At 44.7% G+C, this 25,764-nt stretch overlaps 1 pseudogene; it reads left to right on the top strand.

Moving 5' to 3' along the window:
* Window positions 1-2,060: 2,060 nt before the first annotated feature.
* Window positions 2,061-25,764, top strand: part of LOC123401828 — a 36,081-nt pseudogene continuing 12,377 nt past the window's right edge.

Here is a 25,764-nt window from a genome sequence, read left to right as displayed (position 1 = left end):
TATGTGATCATGTACAATATGATCGTAGAGGATGGGCGTCCGAAACGTCTCCACGATCAAGGGTTTGAGCTTCAGGGTGACAATGTGGTGCCTCAACATGGAGGAGAAGCGACATCGTTTGGAGAGTTCATCCAATTTCATCATGAAATGCGTAATTTGAAAACTCATATTTCGTTGCAAGATGATTTGATTGAGCATATGTTGGATCATGTTGGCAATCAATAGGTGTATCTTGTAGACAATTTAATTTTTATTTGGCTTGTAAAACATTGCTATATTTTATTTTCGGTTGTAAAACTATGCCATATCATTTTCTTTTCAAAAATGCGCAAAATGTTTGTATTTGTTAAAAACCGACGGCTAGCCGACCACGCGGATAAATATTTTCCTATCACTATATCTCTCCCATAAGGCAGTCTCCTCTTTTCTCCATATATCATCTAGCTATTTTTTTAATTTCTTTCATTCTATCAAAATCAACAACAGATAACTGTTGTGGTTCAGATAAGACATCCAGAATATCAAACTCCATAAGGAGGGATTTTTTTTATGGCTCCTTCCAAATTAATACTCCGTCCTTTCAATTTTTTCTTAATTATTTTTTTGGTTTTACTCATCTAGTTATCTACAGAACCATTAGAAGAGCAGACAGAAGTGCAAGTTTTCTTAACAATCTGGTCAAAGGCCAGGTTGAGAGAAACACCATTTCTCAAACCTAAATAATTTGGGACATCAAGGTTGAGAGAGACACCATTTCTCAAACCTAAATAATTTGGGACATCACGGAACCCTGGCACCAGTATCAAAGACCAAAGGAGTATGATCACTACCTACCCTAGGTAGAGAAGATAATGATGACATAGTAAAATGAGCATCCTAGTCAACAGAAGTAAAAAAACTCTGTCCAAAATAGCAAAAACAGGATTGTCTTGATTGTTGGACCAAGTAAACTTCATATTAGCTACAGGAATTTCAAGCAATACCCATAATCCATTCATTAAACAAAAAGGTGATTTGCTCGTTAAGTAGACCACTACTCTTGTCCTCATCTCCTCTCACTAAATTGAAGTCACCACAAATGAAAACATGGTAAGTAGCAGAGCAAAGAGTATCAAGTAATTCAGATATGAAATCCATCTTAAACTCAGGATAAGCTCATCCATAAACCACCACCAGGTGCCAAAGAAAACCATCATTCTTGTTCTTGATAGTGGCCTTAATGGAAAATCTAGTATTGATAAAGCTAATTATCTCAAATAAGTTCCTTTTTAACCCAAGTAAGATACCCCAACAGTATTATCAGCGGGCAAGAAATGCCACATGAAATCTCCCAACCTATCTAAAGCTTTGAGGAAACCCTCGAAAATAGTCTCTTTCTTAGTTTCTTGGAACCCAATAAAATTAGGATTAGTTCTAGCAATCACATCACAAAGGCACTGAATTTTACCATGTTGTCCCATACCTCTAATATTCCAAATCAAACCTATCATAAACTAAGATATTTTAAAAGGCTGAGACAAGCCACAAAGCTCCTCTTTATTAGGGGCAGCGGGGGTAGCCTCTAAAACAGCAGTGACCTCTGTTCTAAGAGGAGAAACCCTATCTGGAGTCCCAACGAACTTTTCATGAACCACATCTATGTTGTGAGGTAGGACCACTTCAGGATGATCATTAGCAAAAGCTAAGCAACTTTCTTGTTTCGTAATAATTAAATCTTCAATGATATCCAACTTACTAGAGCTATCCCCCCTATAACCAAATCAATCTTAGAAACTTGTTCAATATAATCAACTCACTGAGATGATTCAAGTGAACTCATCTACAATATAATATTTTCCATTACAATCTACTCCTTTGAGCACAACAAAAAACCGAGAAGTGAAAAAAGTTTACTTTCTAGGCAATTCCTAGAACACCTAGTGTGCGAGGAGGAGGAGGAAATTGGTCGGCTGCTCGATCGTTGGAGGTTGAAATGGCCTTGGGAGGGCCTCACTGACGCCGGACAGGTAGAGCTTGCGGCAAAGTAGGGCGATGTCGTGTCGTTGCCGCCTGAAGCAGCAATGGCTCGACTTGGTCGCCTAGTCAGCAGCGGCAGCCATTACTCGTCCTCAACGGCAAGCGGTGGTTCTCTTGCGGCCATCACGGGTGGTGAAGGGGCAGGGACGGGCAGTGATGTTGGCAACCGAGTTTGAGCTAGCACCGATCGCTTGTGTGAAGTTTCTGGCTCACAGTTGGGCTACGCACGCTCCGGGGTTTGTTTTGCGGCACCGCTACAACTTTGCAGAAGAAGAGGCAAAAACATTGGGTTGCCAAAATGTACAGTATTGTATCTCTCTATTACTAAAGGGGAATGTGTGGTCATGATGGTTCAACCTGCTGGTTCCACGTACGATCCCGCATGACTTGTTGGGCCTCGAGTCGAGTCCTGCTCTGAACTAAAAAGAAAAATGAAAACCGAAAAGAAGAAAAGCCACCACCCACGAACACCCGTTCCATACCTCCTCTCCTGCAACTGGAACCCCTCTCTCCCGATCACATCTCTCTCTCTCTCTCTAGAAAAATCGCCGCCGCCGTGCATCCTCTTGTGCTCGGCATCTCATCGTCCCAGATCTCGATCCGCCGCCAGGAGCCTCGCGTGGAAAACCCATGCCTCTCCCACCACCATTGACCTCCTCGTCCACATCCTGGTCGCGGTGGCCGTTGTCCTCGCTGTAGACAACAACGGCCCGCCCTACCCCTATCTTCTGTAGGATAACCTCGACGCCGCAGTTCGCCGCTCTTCTTTGGCTCCTCGCGCCGCCCTCGTCTCCATTGCAGTCGTCCCTCCCTGTACATCAGAAGAGCAAGAGGGCGTGCAGGCAAGAGCTGCAGGTTGCACTGTTGTGCGCGCGGGTGAGAAGCACGGGATGCTCGTGTAGGCAGGAGAATAGCCCGTTCAACCGCCGCCCTCCTCATCTTCAAGCCCCGCCCCGAGCTCGGCTCTCCAAAGCATCTCCCTTTTGGTTTCAACCTCCGCCCCCGATATCCTATTATCCTCCCTACCACCACCATCCTCCCTGCAAACCAGCTCTATTTTGATCCCCTATAAAACATGCTGCTCCATGCATCGGTAGGTAAAAAGGTGACGACCGTGACATCTATCTCCCTCCCAACTCCTTGTGTTCTTTATCTTTCAAAGAATGTGCAGAAATTTAATGCTATTTGTGGAGAGTGTACTGTTGTGCGGATTTGTTTTGTTATTTTGCAGAATTTTTTAGCTATTGTGTAGAATAGTTTATAGAGAATGTGCTATTCTGGACGTGCCTAATTGAGATAGGCTTAGTCATGGTCCCGATCATAATCTATCCTTGTGATTCCCACAGATTGGGAGTGTATATGTCTATCGATCATGATTTGGATGCTGAACCATTTCAGTAGCATTATACACAGCTTGACCCAAGGAACACGCTACTATCCATTTTATTGTGCATGCCTGAATTAGGCTGTAGCCATTAGGCCACTATGTTCTGCTATATAGATTAAACTAAAAAAATTCAAGTATGAATTGATGTATTGATCTTGATTTTATTATGTTGCAAACATTTTGTAGATGCACGCGCGAGTTGGTATTACAGTTCTATAAGAGGTATTGTGTTAATTTGGTGTAGTATTTACTTCTCTGTTCAGAGTTTTGGAATCCGTCCCATGTATCGAGAAGCCTTGTTTTTTCTAACATTGATGTTTGCTGCTGAGGTCTCGGACGATATGTCTAGTATGCTTCAATACTAGAAGCAACGGAAGTCCCTTTGAAAGAACTCATGTGGCTTGACACTTGGTTGGAATGGGAAATTTGGGCCCTTACATAGGTACAGTGATATGATGTAGTATTTAGAAAGAGTGCGTGACTATATGAGACAATTATGGTCCTATAGGCCATGAATTTTTCATGCTCTTTGCAAGTCAAGCATAAGACAATGATCTTGGTTATAGAAACAATAAAGTATAGGTATTGGTGAAGCTTCTAAAAACTGGACCATGGTCCTATAGGCCATGGATTTTTCATGCTCTTTGCAAGTCAAGGATAAGACAATGATCTTGGTTATAGAAACAATAAAGTATAGGTATTGGTGAAGCTTCTAAAAACTGGACCGTAAACATGCATTTAGAAGTTATGCTCATAGCCACATGCTTTGCTTTATCTAGAAGAATGTACAGTCTATAGTTGCATAATATTTTCTTCCATTTTCCTTTACTGAATTTAGCATCCTCATAACAGTTTACTATTAAGCGACTGTTCCCACCTCACACTAGAGTTTCAAAAGTTGGTTTATGGTTTTACAAATATACATATGCTCTTACTCGCTAATTAGAGTACATCAGATATAATATTCCAACAGATATCATAATTCTTAAAGAACGGTGGGCGTGGTATTTTCCGTGTACATCAATATAGTTCCAATCATTTTTCTTATAAGAGTAGTGATATGCAAAATCAGTCCAAAATGACAATCTGACAAAGGTTGTTCCAGCGGGTAGCAGCTGAAACATTTTGAGTTTGGTTGTGGCTCCATTTTGTTACATATTCTATTTTCCAGTTGATTCCTTTTTGGTCTGTACTAGAGTTGTGCTTACAAGAAGCTCATTTCATTGGGATATAAACGATATGGCATTGCCATTGTTGCGGTCAGATTTGGAGACATGATTATGGACAACAAAGATTTTTATTTGCTTACTTGTGTTGCCTACCACATTTTGGTTTATGCACGATTTTTACTGCTTGCATGTGGTGGCCAGAGCGGCAGGTGGGATTCTATTTTTTTCACTACATTCAGATGGACATCCGCATTTAAGCATGGATTCAGTTTGCTTCTGAACGTGCACAAATGGTATTAATACCTACACAAAGCTACGTGTTACTAATGAGCGACATATTACTTTTTCTTAATAAAACCGTTGTTTGTTGAATAAATAGCACATTATCTTGAAATTCTTCCACAAAATTGTATTGTGATGCATAAGTACAACAATATTTAGATTTATGTTATGTGGTTGTACTTGTAATAAATGGCTTGATCAATAAAATATTTAAACCCAATTCTAATTATCTATATATTTTTTAGGTAAACCGTTTGAAACTACTAAAAGATATCTACCCTTCACTATGTTTAGCCCTATCACAAGCATCTTTCTGCTCATATCCGTAGGAGGTGTTTTTCTTACTAGCAAGCTGAATGTAGAACACTTTTAGTTCAGTACTTGTTTCTTTAACCGTGTTATTTTCCTCCAGATCTCTTTTTTGTAGTAAGTAGATTGGGAAAATATCAACTGCTACCATCCTTGGGATCCTTCTCATGTTTCAAAAATTATGTAATATATATATATATATATATATATATATATATATATATATATATATATATATGAATGTTTACAAGGAGTGTTATGGGTAAACAAACAACAGGAGCTATGTGAAAACAATCAACATGTGAGTTAGATTCTCTTTAATACTAGGCCACCATTGCGCTGCGGAGAGGTGGATCAACACTCATGGTACTATTTTTGTTAATTGGAACATCATTTTTTTATATTTGTACCCACTAACGAGTGCATATGCATTTTTTATCTTACAGTCCTAGAGGATCAAGACATATACAATTAGAAAGGAGATGATGAGCATTATATACTACTCCCTGCGATCCAATGTAAGTGTCGCGGTTTTGAGCTTAGGTTCAATCTTAGTTCAAAACAACAACACTTATTATGGATTGGAGGGAGTATCATACCGGTACATATGCCACAACGTATTTGTACTCAGTTAATCATGTATTGTGCACTAGAAGATCTTGAAAAACAATTTTGTGAGCAAAACTTAAGTAGTAACCTTATATTTGTATGCATATTAGAAACAAGATTTATAATCTTTATCTCGAGTTGTAAATAAATTATTTTAGCCATCCAGTTTCGGTATGTTCATACATTGATGAAACTGAAAATTCTTCTGTTATTGGCTTATTGCGGGTTCAACTTGACTCTCCACTTCTGTAGGCATGATTTATTGCATAGGTGGTCAAATCATCACCTCACATTTGTGATGGCCCGACTTTTGTATTGCGATTCTTGTGGTGGTTACAACATTGGATAACTCTCACAATGTGTGATATGTATGTAACAAGTAGTATATCGTTTATAAGTTTCCATAAGTGTGAACTAGGTTGTACTTTTGGTATTTTCATTTTTCCTGATAACTATTACCCTATTGGATTTAATGTGTGATAATCAATGTATGTTTGTTACAATATCTTTGTTCCACTATCCTTTTTTTATTGCTTTGCACATATTCAAATGCCATGTCGTTAGCAATGTATGATAGCTTTGATACTTCAAATGCCATGTCGTTAGCAATGCATAGGGATTTTGTGAACAAGCAACTTGTTGGAGCAAGAATCAACTAGCATAGGAAGGCAAAACAAGCATAGCTTCAAAAAATTTAACACATGGAGAGGAAGCTTGATACTATTGCAATAAGTAGAAGCATATGATCCTCTCTCATAGTAATTTTCAGTAGCATCATGAATGAATTCAACAATATAACCAGCACCTAAGGCTTTCTTTTCATGATCTACAAGCATAGGAATTTTACTACTCTCCACATAAGGAAATCTATTCTCAAGAATAGTAGTGGGAGTATCGTAAAAGACTTGAGCACTACAAATTGTGTCCACAATGAAAAAGCAAGGTTTAGCAAAGGGGTTCTCGAGAGTGTGACAAGTTTTATCATCCCTCTTCTTTATAGCATAAGTATCCTCACAATAATCATCATAGATAGGGGGCATGCTTTCATCAAAATGATTTTGATCATTCAAAGTGGAAGAACTAAAAAGATCATCTTCATCAAATATAGCATCCCCGAGCTTGTGGCTTTGCATATCATTAGCATCATGGGTATTCAAAGAATTCATGCTAACAACATTGCAATCATGCTCATCATTCACATATTCTATGCCAAGCATTCTATGTAATTCTTCTTTTAGCATTTGAGCACAATTTTCCTTCCCATCATGCTCACGAAAGACATTGAAAAGATGGAGCATATGAGGCATCCTCAATTCCAAATTTTTTTTGTAGTTTTCTAGAGAAAGAACAAGAAACAAAAAGATTCGATTGCAAGATCTAAAGATATACCTCCAAGCGCTAACCTCCCCGGCAACGGCGCCAGAAAAGAGCTTGATGTCAACTACGCAACCTTCTCCTTGTAGACGTTGTTGGGCCTCCAAGTACAGAGGTTTGTAGGACAGTAGCAATTTTCCCTCAAGTGGGTGACCTAAGGTTTATCAATCCGCGAGAGGCGTAGGATGAAGATGGTCTCTCTGAAGCAACCCTGCAACCAAATAACAAAGAGTCTCTTGTGCCCCCAACACACCCAATACAATGGTAAGTTGTATAGGTGCACTAGTTCGACGAAGAGATGGTGATACAAGCGCAATATGGATGGTAGATATAGGTTTATGTAATCTGAAATGACAAAAACAGCAAGGTAACTAATAGTAACAGTGAGCATGAACGGTATTGCAATGCGTGGAAACAAGGCCTAAGGTTCATACTTTCACTACTGAAGTTCTCTCAACAACGATAACATAATTGGATCATATAACTAGCCCTCAACATGCAACAAAGAGTCACTCCAAAGTCACTAATAGCGGCGAACAAACGAAGAGATTATTGTCGGGTACGAAACCACCACAAAGTTATTCTTTTTGATCAATCTATTCAAGAGTCCGTAGGAAGATAACACGAAGCTATTCTTTCCGTTCGATCCATCATAGAGTTCGTACTAGAATAACACCTTAAGACACATATCAACCAAGGCCCTAATGTCACCTAGATACTCCATTGTCACCTCAAGTATCCGTGGGCATGATTATACAATATGCATCACACAATCTCAGAATCATCTATTTAACCAACACATAGAACTTCAAAGAGTGCCCCAAAGTTTCTACGAGAGAGTCAAAACGTGTGCCAACCCATATGCATAGGTTCCCAATGTCACGAAACCCACAAATTGATCACCAAAACATACATCGAGTACTCACATGAATATCCAAACGTGTGCCAACACATATGCATAGGTTCCCAATGTCACAAACCCGCAAGTTGATCACCACAGATAGACACGTGCAAGACATACATCAAGTGTTCTTAAAGACTCAATCCGATAAGATAACTCCAAAGGGAAAACTCAATTCATTACAAGAAGGGAGAGAGGGAAGAATATCATAAGATCCAACTATAGTAGCAAAGACTGCGGTACATCGAGATCATGACATCTCAAGAACACGAGAGAGAGAGAGAGAGAGAGAGAGAGAGAGAGAGAGAGAGAGATCAAACACACAGCTACTGGTACATACCCTCAGCCCCGAGGGAGAACTACTCCCTCCTCATCATGGAGATCGCCGGTATGATGAAGATGGCCACCGGAGATGGATTCCCCCTTCGGCAGGGCGCCAGAACGGGCTCCAGATTGGTTTTTGGTGGCTACAGAGGCTTGCGTCGGCGAAACTCCCGATCTAGGTTTCTTTTGGGGGGTTTCTGTATTTATAGCCATTTATGGCGGTGGAATTACATCGGTTGGGCCCATGAGGAGGTCACAAGCCTGGTAGGTGCGGCCTAGGGGGCTGGGGGCGCCTCCTGGGCTTGTGACTCCCTCGTGGCTCTTCTGGCCTTCTTCCAAAGCTTCGGTGGTCTCTTTTGGTCCAAAAAAATTTTATCACAAAAGTTTTATTCCATTTGGACTCCGTCTGAAAAAGGGTCAAAAACACGGAAAAAACAGAAACTGACACTTGGCACGAGGGCCTCGTCAAGGATAGAAGCGCATCTCGTCGTGTCGCAAGAATGGATATCGTTACAAGTACATGTACTGAAAAGAAGAGATACATAAAGAGTTGGCTTACACTCGCCACAAGCTACATCAGAGTCACATCAATACATTACATAATCATCAAGAGTAAGAGCAGGGTCCGATTACGGACGAAAACAAACGAAAAAAAGAAGAACAACGTCCATCCTTGCTATCCCAGGCTGCCGGCCTGGAACCCATCCTAGATCGAAGAAGAAGAAGAAGAAGAAGAAGAAGCAACTCCAAATGAACAATCAACGCGCTCGCGTCAAGTAACCTTTACCTATACCTGCAACTGGTGTTGTAGTAATCTGTGAGCCACAGGGGACTCGGCAATCTCATTTCCAAAGATATCAAGACTAGCAAAGCTTAATGGGTGAGGCATGGTTAAGTGGTGAGGTTGCAGCAGCGACTAAGCATATATTTGGTGGCTAACCTACGAGTACAAGAAATAAGAGGGGGAAGATCTACGCATAGCGGACATGAACTACAGACGATCAAATGAATGATCCTGAACACCTACCTACGTCAGGCATAACCCCACCGTGTCCTCGATCGGAGAAGGAACCCACGAAAGAGACAGTCACGGTTACGCACACAGTTGGCATAATTTAGTTAAGTTAACTTCAAGTTATCTAGAACCAGTGTTAAACAAAGTTTCCACGTTGCCACATAACCGCGGGCACGGCTTTCCGAAAAGATTTTACCCTGCAGGGGTGCTCCAACTAGTCCATCACAAATTACCACAAGCCGCATAGAGATCCTCAATCACGAAGCTCGCGATCTCGTCGGATTCCCTAGTGGAAAACCTCAACTCTGAGATTACCCAAAGCATCACCGGAATCCCGATGCACAAGATATCTCATCAAAGGTAAAACTAATCCAGCAAGGTCGCCCGACGTGTCGACGATCCCGATAGGAGTCGCGTACCTCGTTCTCAGGACACGATGGATAAGCGAAGCGTACGAGTGCCAAACCTCGAGTTTCCTCGCGGTGGCCCCGCACGGTGCTCTGTTTTGGACCAACACTCATGAGGAGCACTGGCCCGGGGGTTGATTAAATTATCCTCGGGGTCCGGAAAGTCCCTATGCAAGTTTATTAGGTGATTAGGCAAATGTAGTACCAAAGTTGGGCCTTGCCAGACCAGCTTTAATCTAAAACGAATTATCAAGGGGGTCCCCATAACAACCCCGATCGTGTTAGGAGCGCTCAATTATGGAACATAACACCGGTAGCCGGAAACTAAGGGGGGGCAAAGGTGGAACAAAACACCAGGCTAGAAAGGCCGAGCCTTCCACCTTTTACCAAGTATATAGGTGCATTAAATTAAATAACATTTAATATGGTGATAAGACAAGCGACCCATGTTATCACATGGAAGCAACTGCACCTGCAACTAGCAACGCTAACAACAGGCTTAAGCAAGCAGTAACATAGCCAATCAGTGGTTTGCTAGGTTGAACAGGTTGAAGGTTTTCATGGCATTGTTGAGAGGCTGATATTTAACATGCAAGTCACGGCATGACAATTCACACAATCAAACACTACACATTTAAGTGAAGTTCAATATGCAACGAGTTGCATATTGACGAAACTCCACGTTTGATTATTTAGTTCTATCCCAATTAGGTACACGACAATATTAAATGTGATTAAACATGGCAAGAGGTGAAGCGTAATTAAACTATCTATCTAGGCATTTAGGTCGGAAATGGCATATAGCATCTCCGAGACGACCTCATATGTTAATTTACAATTCTGTCCAGATCGTACTAACGCTTTTTAATTAGTCGTTAAACAGCAAAACAAATAGGTTCACGTGATTCTACGCGTCAAGTCAAGCAATCTACACATAAAGAATATCTCCAACGGAGCTATAGTTCAAAAGATACAAGCACCGCAAGATATGATGACATGAATGCAATATGTGTGCAACGACAGCTACGAGCACTTCAAAACAAACAACCAGCAAGAGAAAATGAAACTACACAAGATTCTAAGCAAGTTTCATGTAGGACACGATCAGATCGGAGCTACGGTTCAACAACTACGAGCAAAACAAGAAATGACTACAATCTGCCAAAATCAGGCACATAGCATTTTCTACGCCCCATAACTACGGCTACACAACTCCGATATGCTCAAGCAAGGCATGGCACGGAAGAGGGCAAAAAGCACTACTACGAACAACTAACAACAACTAGCATGGAAGCAAGGAACACTAGGGAAAGAAGTCACAAAATGACATCTCACACACTATTTCAGACTTAGTGAAAATTACACCTCATGAAAGTGCAGTTTTCGATCTGAAGCAATATTGACAGCAGCAAAACCTATAGCTACAGGACTCCAAATGGCATGAAAATTTACAGCATGCTAGGGAAACACAAGGGGTACAACTAACTCCATTGGACCAACCTCAAAAGAGCTACAGATCACAAGATGCAAGCAAGACAAGACAGCAACAAAATATAACAGATTCCAGACTTAGAAATATTTCAGCTCCTCCAAATCAGCACTATTTATAGCAACTTGAGAGCAAGCAAACAACACCTAAACATGCATTTCTATTGCAACTAAAAATACCAGGGGCTAGCCTAAACACCCAAGAACAACTCCCTAGTTGACAACTCCGTCAAACAACGCACGGATTAAATCCTACGAAATAAACAAAAGGGCATCACGGCAAAATATCGCGCGAACTAATTTACTCAAAAGCTAAAACTAATTGCACAGAAAAAATCCATGGGATTTTTCTACCCCGGAAACATATAAAATATGTGGGGTTGCAACACAAAATAAAGCCACACATTAATGCGGGAAAATAACCTATATACGGGAAAATAAACTAGAGGCAATTCCCTACACGCAAAAATACAAATGACCGCTCTAAAATGCATGTGAAAATGGTCCCTCAAAGATGGGCATTTATCCTGCGGCATACGAACAACCCGGACTTGCGCGAAAAATTATTATGGGCACTATTCTAATGGGACAGCACGCTAATCTATATATTTGACACGTTAAACTACGTCAAATAAACCTGCAAGTTGCACCAACGTATTCTACGCGCAAATCTACGCAAAAACCATATTTAAAACGTTCCGATCCGATGCACGGTTTAGAAACAACACGCGTTTTAAAATGTAGCAATTTTTCTGGAATTTATATGAATTCCGAAAATTCCTAAAAAGAAATTAAACTACCGGGCCTACTGGGCGCAAAATATCTAACTCGCACCTAGGCAAGGATTAGAGGCGGCAGGGAGTTCTCACCTCAGTGGGCCGGATCTGGAGGAGAGGGCGGCATGGCTTGGGCTCCTCGGCCAAGGCAAGACGTTGGGGAAGCCGGCCCACGTCGCCAGCGTGGGGAGCGGCCCAGGCGGCGCTGGAGCGGGGCGCTGGCTCGGTCAACGGGACCCCGATCTGGATCCCCGATCCAGATCGCGAGGAGGAAGCAGGCGCAACCGAGGGCGGGTGGCCGGCGACGGACGCAGCGAGCGCCAGCAGGGGGCTGCGGCCGGTCCGGGCGGCGAAGGGGCGACGTCGGCTCGCGTCTCCGGCGAGGTCCAGCCGGGATCCGGCGAGGCGGCGAGCTCCGACACGCACTGGGAGCTCGGGCGGTGGGAGGAACGGGCTAACGGCGGGGAACCCAGGCACGTCATCGCGCAGAGGTACTCCGGCCTACGGCGGCGGGGCAGAGATCAGGCTTGCCGGCGGGATGAGCTCCGGCGGCCGGCGACCAGCGAGGGGCGACACCAGGAGGAGAGCTCGGGCGGTGCAGCGCACGGGAGGTGCTCGCTCGGGCAGGGAGCTGGCTCACGGCGGTTGCCGATCCGGGCCCGGGAGGGCCGGATCTGGGCCTCGGGCGGGCCGCAAAGGCTGAGGGGAGAGAGGGCGCTGGGTGGCTGCGGGAGAGAGGTGGGAGGCGGCTGGCGGTGTCACAGATCTCTAGGCGGCTAGGGTTTTGCCTAAAATGGCAGGGAGGGCGTCTATTTATAGGATGGGGCTAGGATAGGGGGGTATTTGGGGGTTTTTCGACCCTCCGATCGCGATCGTACGGTCCGATCGGAGAGGCGGGCTAGCGTTTGCTGTGAAGAGTAGTTATCCGGAGACGAGAGGAAAAACGGGCGACGCGGCAACGATTTTTAAAACACTGACAGACGTCCGACGGTAGACCGAATACGGTGCCGCTACGGTCGACCGTTCGGGTAACAGACGGACTCCGATCGCGATGAAATTCGACAGGCGGCCTAGCTATAACTAATTACTACCGCATGCCAAGTTTCACCCCGATCAGAGAAAGTTTTACGCACACTTTGAAAAACAGGGATTTGACGATGCCGCGGGCGCGTGTGTGTGCGGTCGGGCTTAGAACGGACAACGGCGAGAACCGGCAACTAACAACGGATGCAAGTTTTGAAAACGGGCGGCAACGAAATGCCGATGCAATACTGATGATGCGCATGATGCGATGATGATGCAACAAAATGAAATAACCACACGACGAAAACGGAATAGAAGGGGAATCTTCTGGAACGTCGGCATCGGGCTGTCACAACTCTCCTACACTACAAGTGGATCTCGCCCCGAGATCCAAGAATGAAAGGGGGAGAGGATGAGAAAGAACAAGGTAAATTTTATTCGGTTCTTTGACAAATGAGTGAAACCAACGATCCTTGAAGGTTGCAAAGAGATGAGGAATGATATGAGAAAGAAGCAAGAATTCACGGAAAATTTCGGCATCACTTCGGTAGGAAAATGGGACAAAAAATTCTATAAGAAGAGAGAATTATACAATATTCACAACAAACAAGTAAAATAGAGCAAGGGACACCATGATCTTGATAGAACAACAAGATTGACCCAAATGAGCAACATCACAATGCCTCCGGAACAATAGAATAGGAACTAGCTCAAGCGGAAGGAGAGAATGAAGAAAGGAATGACAACTATCATCACGATAGAATTGAAGAGCCTTCGGATAGAAGAATAGACGGAGTAGTTGGAAAACCAACAACAAAAAGAACAAGATAGTAGTGGGCTTATGAAAATCAACTCAACAAATATGAGGTGACAAACAACCACTAAAAGAAACAAGGATAGATTGGGAGAAACAAGATATGAACAAATCTTACACCAAGAGGATACATCGAGAACTTGGAATAATGACAAGCACCATGATAGCAACAAACCATAGGAAAAGCTTTAGGTGAAATCCAAACCAAGATAGCTCAATGAAGGAATCATGGGTTGAAAATAACTCAACACCATAGAATCGGTGGGTTTAATTATCTCATTCTTGAAAGGAAAACTCTTCGAGGCTCCTACACTAACAAGAAGGCTATAATACCACCTCAAAGGATAAAGGAAGAACAATTGCACTCGAGATGCACGAGAAAGAATACTTGAGGTATTCCAACAAGAATCTTGAAGAACACTTTGAGAATGAATTGATATGATGATGAACCACCATGAAGGACCTCCGTATGAATGATGCAACGATATGAAGGTAGAAAAGAATAAGATTATGACCTTGCCAAGATTTAGATGAAGCCTCATAAAGAGATACTTAAAAGAACTTGGAACTCCGGAAAAAGAATTCAGATTACTATGAACAAGAATAAGAATTATGTTATGCTCATCCTTCATCAAATTAAATTGATGACAAGCAACGGATTTAAGCATACAACTTATTCATGTAGAAATGAATCTTGGAGAAACAGAGAGAACAAACACCACTTGAAGCAAAATTGAAGGAAGCACCGGTAAGAATTCACAATTGAATGGGAATACCAAGAAAGCATGGATACACATGAGAATGAAGAGATCATGATCCACCTGAGAGAGAAATTTAAACAAGACACCAGAATAATTGAGAGACGAATGAAGAGACAACAATTGAGAAGATTTGAGGATGAAAGTTGAAAGTTGATAACGAAGAATCTTCAGAAATGATGGCCTTCGGAGGATCGAGAAATAAAAACAACTCAGAGAAGCACCGGATAGCACGAAAGGGATTACTCATGATTGGAACAAATAAGATAATGCCACAAAGCTTAAATGATGAATCTCCAAGAGTATGGACCAAGACTGAGAGAAACATTCCTTCGAATTTACAAGCTGAGAAAGATGACGAGAGCAACACCAAGAATAGCTGAGACACTCCGGAATAATAAAGAATGAAAGGTTGAGCCAAATATGAGAATTAATCCAAATTGATCTTGAAGAAGGAATATGACTGATGAAAATCATACTTACGTCATAGTTGAAAATAATTAGAGATCTCCGGAAAGATTAAAAGAGCTATAACAGATCCTCGGAAAAACATGTGGGTTATGGGCCCACTCAAAGAAACCACTGTTGGAAAAGATTACTTGGAAGAGAGATATTGCACCGGTATGAAGAGAACTAGATGGGGTTGAGCACCTCGAAATAATTGAAAGATTGAAAACCAGAACTTCTGAGACAACTTCAGCACTCCGGATAGACTAGAGAGAAATGAATAACAAGATAGACTAATAAGAATTTCCAACACAGGAAAGAATTACAAGGATGAATAGGATATGATGAACACTGACAACTGAATTAAATTCACCGGTAAGGATGAAAAGAATGAACAAATATGACACGAATCTCCTGAGAATCTTCACGATGAATCACCGGGTAAGAGAGAAAAGAACAGACAGCGGAAGCACAATGAAAAGAAAAACTCCTGGATGAAAATTGAATCACTGAGAAAAAGGGTGGGAGGGCGGGGAAAAAAGCAAAGACAATTGAGACAGATGAGATGAACTCCGGAATAAAATGAGAGAATGATCTTGCAAAAATTAAAGAGGATTGAATCCACTTGGAGAGAAACACACCGGTTGGAAAAGAATTAACATGACGACTCCGGTTGACAAGAATGATAAGACAATTGATTAAGCAAAAGGATTAGCACTCTCATATGAATATGAGATCACTACTTAGAAAGATCTGAAATCACCACTTGACATCGAAGCAACTTGAATTACCATATTCAACAAAACAAAGGATGAGGCTTACGAAACAAGCCAGAACAAACTCATGAGAAAGATTTCGTTCGATATTTTCGTGGACAAGATCGCACGGGCTCGATTTTACAGTAGCCATCAAGTGCAAGACAGTGCACCCGACATACGAAGCATCCCCGAGTCGTAGCAAGCTACAGGGACTCTTTAAGACACAAAATGTACCACTGTAAGTCGACCGTGAACAAACGAATCCACTAGATGTCGAACCCCAACCTAACATCATGCGTTTGTTGGAAGAATGTCCTATAAGTAACTACTAGAATTCCCACCTATGAATTCCCGAAATATCTGGTCATGCAATCTGGTACACGGATACAAGGAGTAATAATCACACAACTCCTATACTAACCCGTCACCTGTATCACATCCGTCAACACACGACCAGAATCTCGGACCTTCATCTACAACAGACCCTCGTGATCACAACGATACAAAGTATGGCAGTACCCCCGAACAATCTGCACCAGTACTTGGGACATCGGGGTTATCTCACCACTACTAGTATTGAAGCAATTACGAACATCCTTCGTCCTAAGATACTAAGAAATCTGAATGATAACGATGTGCTCAAGAATCCCCTGGAGCTCAACTCCCCTGAGACTTAGAGCAGATAGGAGGCACCAAGACAGAACTCCGTCACATCGGCATCATATAGATTCCAAACATATCCACGTGATCCTAAAAAAAAATTTGAGCGAGAAGAGGAGTAGAATAAATTATTACGTAAAGATTCCTCACCAGAGCATAGAAGAGGAGAAAAAAGAATCCTACTCTCTGATATATAACTAGACGCAAAGTAGTTTTTCACTAGACTTGACTCGGCCAAGTTCGATCAATCAAGGGGGCTCCTAGGTCGGAACCTGGCTCTGATACCAACTTGTCACGCCCAAGATGCGACCCTATCCTTAATTTGGCACGAGGGCCTCGTCAGGGATAGAAGTGCATCTCGTCGTGTCGCAAGAATGGATATCGTTACAAGTACATGTACTATAAAGAAGAGATACATAAAGAGTTGGCTCACACTCGCCACAAGCTACATCAGAGTCACATCAATACATTACATAATCATCAAGAGTAAGAGCAGGGTCCGACAATGGACGAAAACAAACGGAAAAAAAAGAAGAACGACGTCCATCCTTGCTATCCCAGGCTGCCGGCCTGGATCCCATCCTAGATCGATGATGAAGAAGAAGAAGAAGCAACTCCAAATGAACAATCAACGTGCTCGCGTCAAGTAACCTTTACATATACCTGCAATTGGTGTTGTAGTAATCTGTGAGCCACAGGGGACTCAGCAATCTCATTTCCAAAGGTATCAAGACTAGCAAAGCTTAATGGGTGAGGCATGGTTAAGTGGTGAGGTTGCAGCAGCGACTAAGCATATATTTGGTGGCTAACCTACGAGTACCAGAAATAGGAGGGGGAAGATCTACGCATAGCGGACGTGAACTACAGACGATCAAATGAATGATCCTGAACACCTACCTACGTCAGGCATAACCCCACCGTGTCCTCGATCGGAGAAGGAACCCACAAAAGAGACAGTCACGGTTACACACACAGTTGGCATAATTTTAATTAAGTTAACTTTAAGTTATCTAGAACCAGTGTTAAACAAAGTTTCCATGTTGCCACATAACCGCGGGCACGGCTTTCCGAAAAGATTTTACCCTGCACGGGTGCTCCAACTAGTCCATCACAAATTACCACAAGCCGCATAGAGATCCTCAATCACGAAGCTCGCGATCTCGTCGGATTCCCTAGTGGAAAACCTCAACTCTGAGATTACTCAAAGCATCACCGGAATCCCGATGCACAAGATATCTCGTCAAAGGTAAAACTAATCCAGCAAGGTCGCCCGACGTGTCGACGATCCCGATAGGAGTCGCGTACCTCGTTCTCAGGACACGACGGATAAGCGAAGCGTACGAGTGCCAAACCTCGAGTTTCCTCGCGGTGGCCCCGCACGGTGCTCTGTTTTGGACCAACACTCATGAGGAGCACTGGCCCGGGGGTTGATTAAATTATCCTCGGGGTCCGGAAAGTCCCTATGCAAGTTTATTAGGTGATTAGGCAAATGTAGTACCAAAGTTGGGCCTTGCCAGACTAGCTTTAATCTAAAACGAATTATCAAGGGGGTCCCCATAACAACCCCGATCGTGTTAGGAGCGCTCAATTATGGAACATAACACCGGTAGCCGGAAACTAAGGGGGGCAAAGGTGGAACAAAACACCAGGCTAGAAAGGCCGAGCCTTCCACCTTTTACCAACTATATAAGTGCATTAAATTAAATAGCATTTAATATGGTGATAAGACAAGGGACCCATGTTATCACATGGAAGCAACTGCACCTGCAACTAGCAACGCTAACAACAGGGTTAAGCAAGCAGTAACATAGCCAATCAGTGGTTTGCTAGGTTGAACAGGTTGAAGGTTTTCATGGCATTGTTGAGAGGCTGATATTTAACATGTGGTAGGCAACGAGACATAATCGATAGAAGCGATAAAACTAGCATGGCAATGATAGTAATGGTATCTGGGGAAATGGTCATCTTGCCTGAGATCCCGCTTGGAAAAATACCAGGGGCTAGTCTAAACATATAAAATATATGGGGTTGCAACACAAAATAAAGCCACACATTAATGCGGGAAAATAACCTATATACGGGAAAATAAATTAGAGGCAATTCCCTACACGCAAAAATACAAATGACCGCTCTAAAATGCATGTAAAAATGGTCCCTAAAACATGGGCATTTATCCTACGGCATACGAACAACCCGGACTTGCGCGAAAAATTATTACGGGCACTATTCTAATGGGACAGCATGCTAATCTATATATTTGACACGTTAAACTACGTCAAATAAACCTGCAAGTTGCACCTACGTATTCTACGCGCAAATCTACACGAAAACCATATTTAAAACGTTCCGATCCGATGCACGGTTTAGAATCTACACGCGTTTTAAAATCTAGCAATTTTTCTGGAATTTATATTAATTCCGAAAATTCCTAAAAAGAAATTAAACTACCGGGCCTACTGCGCGCAAAATATCTAACTCGCACCTAGGCAAGGATTAGAGGCGGCAGGGAGTTCTCACCTCAGTGGGCCGGATCTGGAGGAGAGGGCAGCATGGCTTGGGCTCCTGGGCCAAGGCGAGACGCTGGGGAAGCCGGCCCACGTCGCCAGCGTGGGGAGCGGCCCAGGCGGCGCTGGAGCGGGGCGCTGGCTCGGTCAACGGGCCCCCGATCTGGATCCCCGATCCAGATCGCGAGGAGGAAGCACGCGCAACCGAGGGCGGGTGGCCGGCGACGGACGCAGCAAGCGCCAGCAGGGGGCTTCGGCCGGTCCGGGCGGCGAAGGGGCGACGTCGGCTCGCGTCTCCGGCGAGGTCCTGCCGGGATCCGGCGAGGCGGCGAGCTCCGGCACGCACTGGGAGCTCGGGCGGTGGGAGGAACGGGCTAACGGCGGGGAACCCAGGCACGTCGTCGCGCAGAGGTACTCCGGCCTACGGCGGCGGGGCAGAGATCCGGCTTGCCGGCGGGATGAGCTCCGGCGGCCGGCGACCACCGAGGGGCGACACCGGGAGGAGAGCTCGGGCGGTGCAGCGCACGGGAGGTGCTCGCTCGGGCAGGGAGCTGGCTCGCGGCGGTTGCCGATCCGGGCCCGGGAGGGCCGGATCTGGGCCTCGGGCGGGCCGCGACGGCTAAGGGGAGAGAGGGAGCTTGGTGGCTGCGGGAGAGAGGTGGGAGGCGGCTGGCGGTGGCACAGATCCATAGGCGGCTAGGGTTTTGCCTAAAATGGCAGGGAGGGCGTCTATTTATAGGATGGGGCTAGGATAGGGGGGTATTTGGGGGTTTTTCGACCCTCCCATCGGGATCGTACGGTCCGATCGGAGAGGCGGGCTAGCGTTTGCTGTGAAGAGTAGTTATCCAGAGACGAGAGGAAAAACGGGCGACGCGGCAACGATTTTTAAAACACCGACACACGTCCGACGGTAGACCGAATATGGTGCCGCTACGGTCGACCGTTCGGGTAACAAACGGACTCCGATCGCGACGAAATTCGACAGGCGGCCTAGCTATAACTAATTACTACCGCATACCAAGTTTCACCCCGACCAGAGAAAGTTTTACGCACACTTTTAAAAACAGGGATTTGACGATGCCGCGGGCGCGTGCGTGTGCGGTCGGGCTCAGAACGGACAACGGCGAGAACCGGCAACTAACAACGGATGCAAGTTTTGAAAACGGGCGGCAACGAGAGGCCGATGCAATGCTGATGATGCGCATGATGCGATGATGATGCAACAAATTAAAATAACCACACGACGAAAACGGAATAGAAGGGGAATCTTCTGGAACGTCGGCATCGGGCTATCACACTAGCACATCTCACTCGGCCTACCCATTGTCATAAGTATTCTCTCTGTGCCGCAATATTTGTAGTTTTAACACGCTAACTTCAATACGGAGCGCGTATGTAATATGACAGCAGCACAATGACACTTCCATGCAAGCCACCATGATAGGCACGGCAACAGGAGGTGCCACTTACCCTGGCCCTGGCGGAATATTTTTTAACAACATGGCAAACCTTCATGTGCTACAGCGCCAACGGAATTGGCTTTGTCTCAGGCGGAACATGCCACACGGTGTGACCAAGCTTGTTATTGACGGATGAAATATGTCGCAGTCGTCTTCAAGAGTGGGTTGCCCAACAATGCTAAACTTACGGATGATTTTTACAGACTTTAACGGACTAACACCTTTCCCCTTACTAATCATGCCTTCCTTGATTTTCAGAGTGGGTCCGCTTCATCCTAAACCAATTAAAATATCCCATCTAAGCTTAGTCCGTAGACGTTATGTAAACTCTCTGTAGTTGTAGCGTTGCTCGTGGGTTGTCTGATCACACACAAAACATATCACGCGATATTAGCTTTGCCTTAAGTCAGATTTGTTTATATGCAAACAAAAAGCATCAACATTCACAATAGCAAATCGATATCATTAGATTTATGATGGAATATATTATCATATTCCATTTATTTGATACTGATATTTTCTAATATATATAAATCTGGTCAAAGTTTCAAAAATTTGACTGAAGACAAGCTTGAAAAGCCGAGTACAAAGAAACGAGTGAGAATTAAGCCCTTCATTTCAAAATAAGTGTTGTGATCTTAGTTCAGAAGATTCGAAACCATGACAGCTACTCGTATTTTCGAAAGGACGGGGTAAGTTTAAACAAAGGTCATGTAGTAGTGGCACACTCATCGGTCTCTATCTACCGACATCCGTACTAATATTTGATCGTCATGAGCCGGGTCCCGAACTCCGCCTATGTTGTCTCAGCATAGCCGGTCCCAAGCCCGGGTAAAGGAGGAGGGTTGTGATAGGCATGGCGAGCCAACGTGAAAAACCCAACCACTCTTATGGAGATGAAACAACCATGACTTGGCTTCGAGATCTTATGGGTTTCAACTCTAGCCTACCCCAACTTGTTTGGGACTGAAAGGCCTGGTTGTTGTTGTTGTTGTTGTTGCATGAGCCGGGTCCCGGATCATTGCACACCCCATCTACTCCCTCCGTTTCTAAATATTTGTTATTTTAAAGATTCAACTACAGACTACATATAGAATAAAATAAATGAACTTATATACTTTAAAATATATTTATATACATCCATACGTAGTGCGTAATGAAATTTTTAAAAAGACAAATACTTAAAAATGGAGGGAGTATTTCTCTATCCACCGACAGCATTTCCGGACAGTTGAGGCAGTAAGTGCAACCAACCAATGTGACAGTGCAACGACGGCATGTGAACGCCCTTGACGACACCGAGTTCGTCAAGTCAAGATATTTTGTCCTTCTCCCATGATAAAACACATTATACATCCTGGAGAGGCTCTCATCCCATGCGTGCGTCGTCATAGTCACAACTCACTATAAGTCTTCGTTGACATCCCGGCCGTCCACCCCAAGTTTACGCGGCTACGACCCAAGGAAGTTCTCTTCTACATTCTGCGCGAGCTCAGGCAAAGCACAAAAGGCAAATCATCAGTGGGGAAGAAGTGTCTTGACCCTTTGGAAGTTTGCCTAAGAAGATTCCAGATTTACAATCAAATTCACACTGAAAAGAAGAGGGCTCTTGCTCTTCTTAAAATCAAGGAGAATGTCAAAAGGATGAAGATGGATGAAAAGCTTGACAAAATCAAAAGAGATGTTCAAGGTCGACTAGAGAGGGGCAACAAACTACCGCATTTGCAGGGTGAGTTTCACCACCTGCACCTAGATGTACTACTTCAGCTGCTGCTCCAGGCAGCTGTTGTTGCGTCTCATGATCAAATAGATCAAGGGAAGACCAATGACATGCAAATGTTACCAGAATGGGACAACATTAACAATAACATCATCGTTAAGAAGCTTAAGGAGCATATGGAGGAGGGGGCGGGGGAGGTGGAGGGGAAATCGCAAGTCAGTAGACGACATGGATTCACCTCGATGAGGCACAATATGCACACATCCTGTGGAAGCTCTTCTCCAAGAGCTGCTGCTGCAGCAGCCAGCCCCTGCAGGCTCAGGACAGATGGTCGGACAAGCAAGCTACAAATAAGACCACAACGGCTGAATTGGGTGAGGATCAAATCAAACCAATGATCCACAATGCAAAGGAAGGCATCTTAATCTGGCGGTGTTCCGGATCAAAACCCAGAAATTGTTTCTGAAAAATTCAGTCAGAGGTAATTGGGGTGGATCCTAACATGTACATGGAGTTTTCTGACAAGGATGGGCTCCGCTCCACCTATCGCTCGGGGCGCAGTGGCTGGCGACACGACTTCACCTACCGCCATTAATGGCAATTACCACCCTCCACCGCTCGCCCTCGAACTGCCCCCCTGCAAATCCCATCCACTACCGCTTAGCCTCGAGCCTCCCCTCCATTCCCAGCCACCAACGCGCGGCGACGAGCCTTCCCACCATTCCCGTCCGCCAGCGTGCCGCGACTACCTCGGGTGCTCTTCTCCTTCCTCGGCCTCTCCTATTCCTCAACATCTCGATGGCGGGCGAGAGAAGAAGGATCCGAGTGCGGCGACTCCGTGCGGGGATGGTGTCGCCACCGCGGGCCCTCGGCGCTCCCACTCCGGTGATGCTCCTGCCAACAACAGAGCTTCGTTCGGCGGAGGCCCACGCGGAGATGCTTCGTGTGGTTCGAGGGAAGTTCCCGGATCGGACAAGCTGGCTGGGGATTATGGTGGAGATAATCCGCATGGCGACTTTTGCGGAACGAGCACACTTCTGCGGCGACGACGGAGGCATGGACTACGAGCTCGTGTATTGGGCGATGCGGGAGGCAAAGGCTACGGATCCAGGAGTGGCGATGAAGTGGAGCCGATTCAAGTCGACGGTTCCGTTCCTCCTCAACATCAACCCGCCGCCGATGTTGGAGCTATCCTAGATTCCTCGTGGAGCGCTCCCGTCGGTGGTCAACCCTCCTCACGCCAGTTGATCCCTCGGGCTCCCGGCGGGCATGCTTCGCGGCAGACCACTTCACGGCGAGGACATCAGGCGGGGAAGGAGCTGCATCGTCGCTTCAAACCGCCGCCATGGCCGAGAGATCAAGGGGAGATTCATCCACGTATTCAGGTGCATGCTCCTCTCTCTGGTTCTATACATGGCTATCGGTTTCCTAGTTGGATTAGGGATAGGGACAGGGACGTTTAGAATAATCAGCTGTTCAATCTTAATGGAGATTTTGTTGCTGATGTTTGCGAGGTGTTGCCTGAATTTTTGCCAAAAGTAGCCGAGCCGAGTATTAGGAATCCATCCTGAGACACTGGCGATGTTCGATTTGTGTCGAATACAGGGGATTTGTTAGATAGTACTAAGAATGGAGTTTCTACTCCTGACATTGTAGATATGTCAAACAATGACTCTGAACATGTTGACAGAGGAAATAGAAGTGGAGTTTCTACTCCTGTGATTGTGGTTGGGTCGGTAGGATCCTGCAGTGATCAGGATTGCAATTTCTTAAATCAAAAGAATGCACCCCAGCAAACGGATTACAGTATGGATGTTCCTGATCAATTAAGTTCAGACATTGTCACCTGTTTAGGTTGTGTAGATGGAGTTTCTACTTCGAAACAGCATGGGGTGCTGCCCATGAAACACCTAATGGGTGGGCACATCCAGATGTCACAAAATAGTGCCAATCCATCATGAAATATTGTTCTTGACGTGGTAATTGTGTCAGGTAATTTTTCTGTCTTAAACGCCAGGGATTCTGCATTAGGAGTTTGTACTCCTACTGGTGCTCTTATGTCTGATGGACCTAGAGTCGAACCAGATCAGCACACATCTAGTTCAGAGCTTGGAGATGGAACTTTGGGTCCAATTAAAAATGGGGCCTAACGGTGGGGTCCTCTGAGGACAGACGCAGCCACCCACCAAAAATCCATACCAGTGGACCCAAACCAGTTCCCCCTCCCCTCATAAGTGGATGTGTGGTTAGGAGGAAAGCGCAGTCTAAGAATATGTCTTCCCTTGTGGGACACAGTTGGGATGAAACAGTGGAGGAATACTTTGGGCAGCTGTGGGTTATTCCTTCCCCTATATCACGTCGTTCCTCTCCTCCCTCCAAGCCGCCCCCAGTGAACCCTAACCCTCCTTTCCCAAAAACCTTCTGGATCAGGATGGATCTTTTTAGATTCAGAGTGTTCTCTAAGGATGACTGTTTCCGTGTTAAGAGACTAGGCAGATTTGAACCTGTCCCAACTCTATTCAAGATCTCGGTGGAAGGAGTTGGCCCTGGATCTCTCTCCTTTGCTGAGGTGGTGAAGGGGAACATGGATCCACGTCGTCAACAACAGCAGCGACCTCCTCATCGCCAACCCAGCAAGAAGGCTGCTCCTGAGCAGAAAGATCAACCCCTACCTCAACAACCTCCTCCCCCTATGGTTGCTAAGCCTATCTTGAACAAGGGGGAGGGGGGCCCGGGAAGAACCAAGCAGGTGGGGGTAACCCTTCCCAGCCTGCTCCTTTGATCCCTGTGATCCCAGCTCCTCCTCCTGCCCAAGCATTAGATCCCAGGTATAAGGAGATGACTTGCTTTAATTGCAGTTGGCCGGGTCACTATATTGGCAATTGTGTTGAGCCCAAGAAATGCTTTATTTGTGCGGGTGGACATAATGTCAATAATTGTGTTGCTTGGGCTCGTCAACATCCTACAGCCACATACTTTGGAAGTGTTGCAGCTGGTTTAGGTTTTTATCATGTGGATGTCCCTGTGGCGGTAGAATCTAGTTGGATGAACTACAAAAATTGCGCTCTGCTCCATGTTGTGAGAGGTGAGGTTTCTGCCTCTCAGTTATTGATGCAACTAAATGGTATCTTCTGCAAAAACAAGGAATGGCCATGGCAGATGAGGGAGCTTGAAGACAAAAAAAAATCTCCTAAGGTTTCCCCCTTGGAAAAATGTAGAGGACCTGATTGAGTTCCCACCTTTTGATCTGCCTATTGATGGGGTTTTTGTAAAGGTGGCTGAATGGCAAGGTATGCTAAATCCTTATGGGGAATTGGTTGAAGCTTGGGTGCAGATAAAGGGCATTCCACCTAAATGGTGTGCGTGGAAAGTCTTTGCTCAAATTACCTCTTGCTTTGGCATCCTTGTGGATGTGGATTGGAATGGTATTTTTAAGAGCTTTTATGAAACAATCCGTGTGAAAGTTGCTTGTAGAGATCCAGCCAAGATTCCTTTTGAGAGGTTAGTAGAAATGAAGAAGAAGCTCTAATTACTTTTCTTCACGGTGGAGGGATTTTATCAAA

This window comes from Hordeum vulgare, chromosome 1H (assembly GCF_904849725.1).
Source record: "Hordeum vulgare subsp. vulgare chromosome 1H, MorexV3_pseudomolecules_assembly, whole genome shotgun sequence".
In the NCBI taxonomy this organism is placed as follows: Eukaryota; Viridiplantae; Streptophyta; class Magnoliopsida; order Poales; family Poaceae; genus Hordeum; species Hordeum vulgare.
Note: the sequence above shows the minus strand (reverse complement) of the source record. Positions and strands in the feature narration are given on the sequence as shown.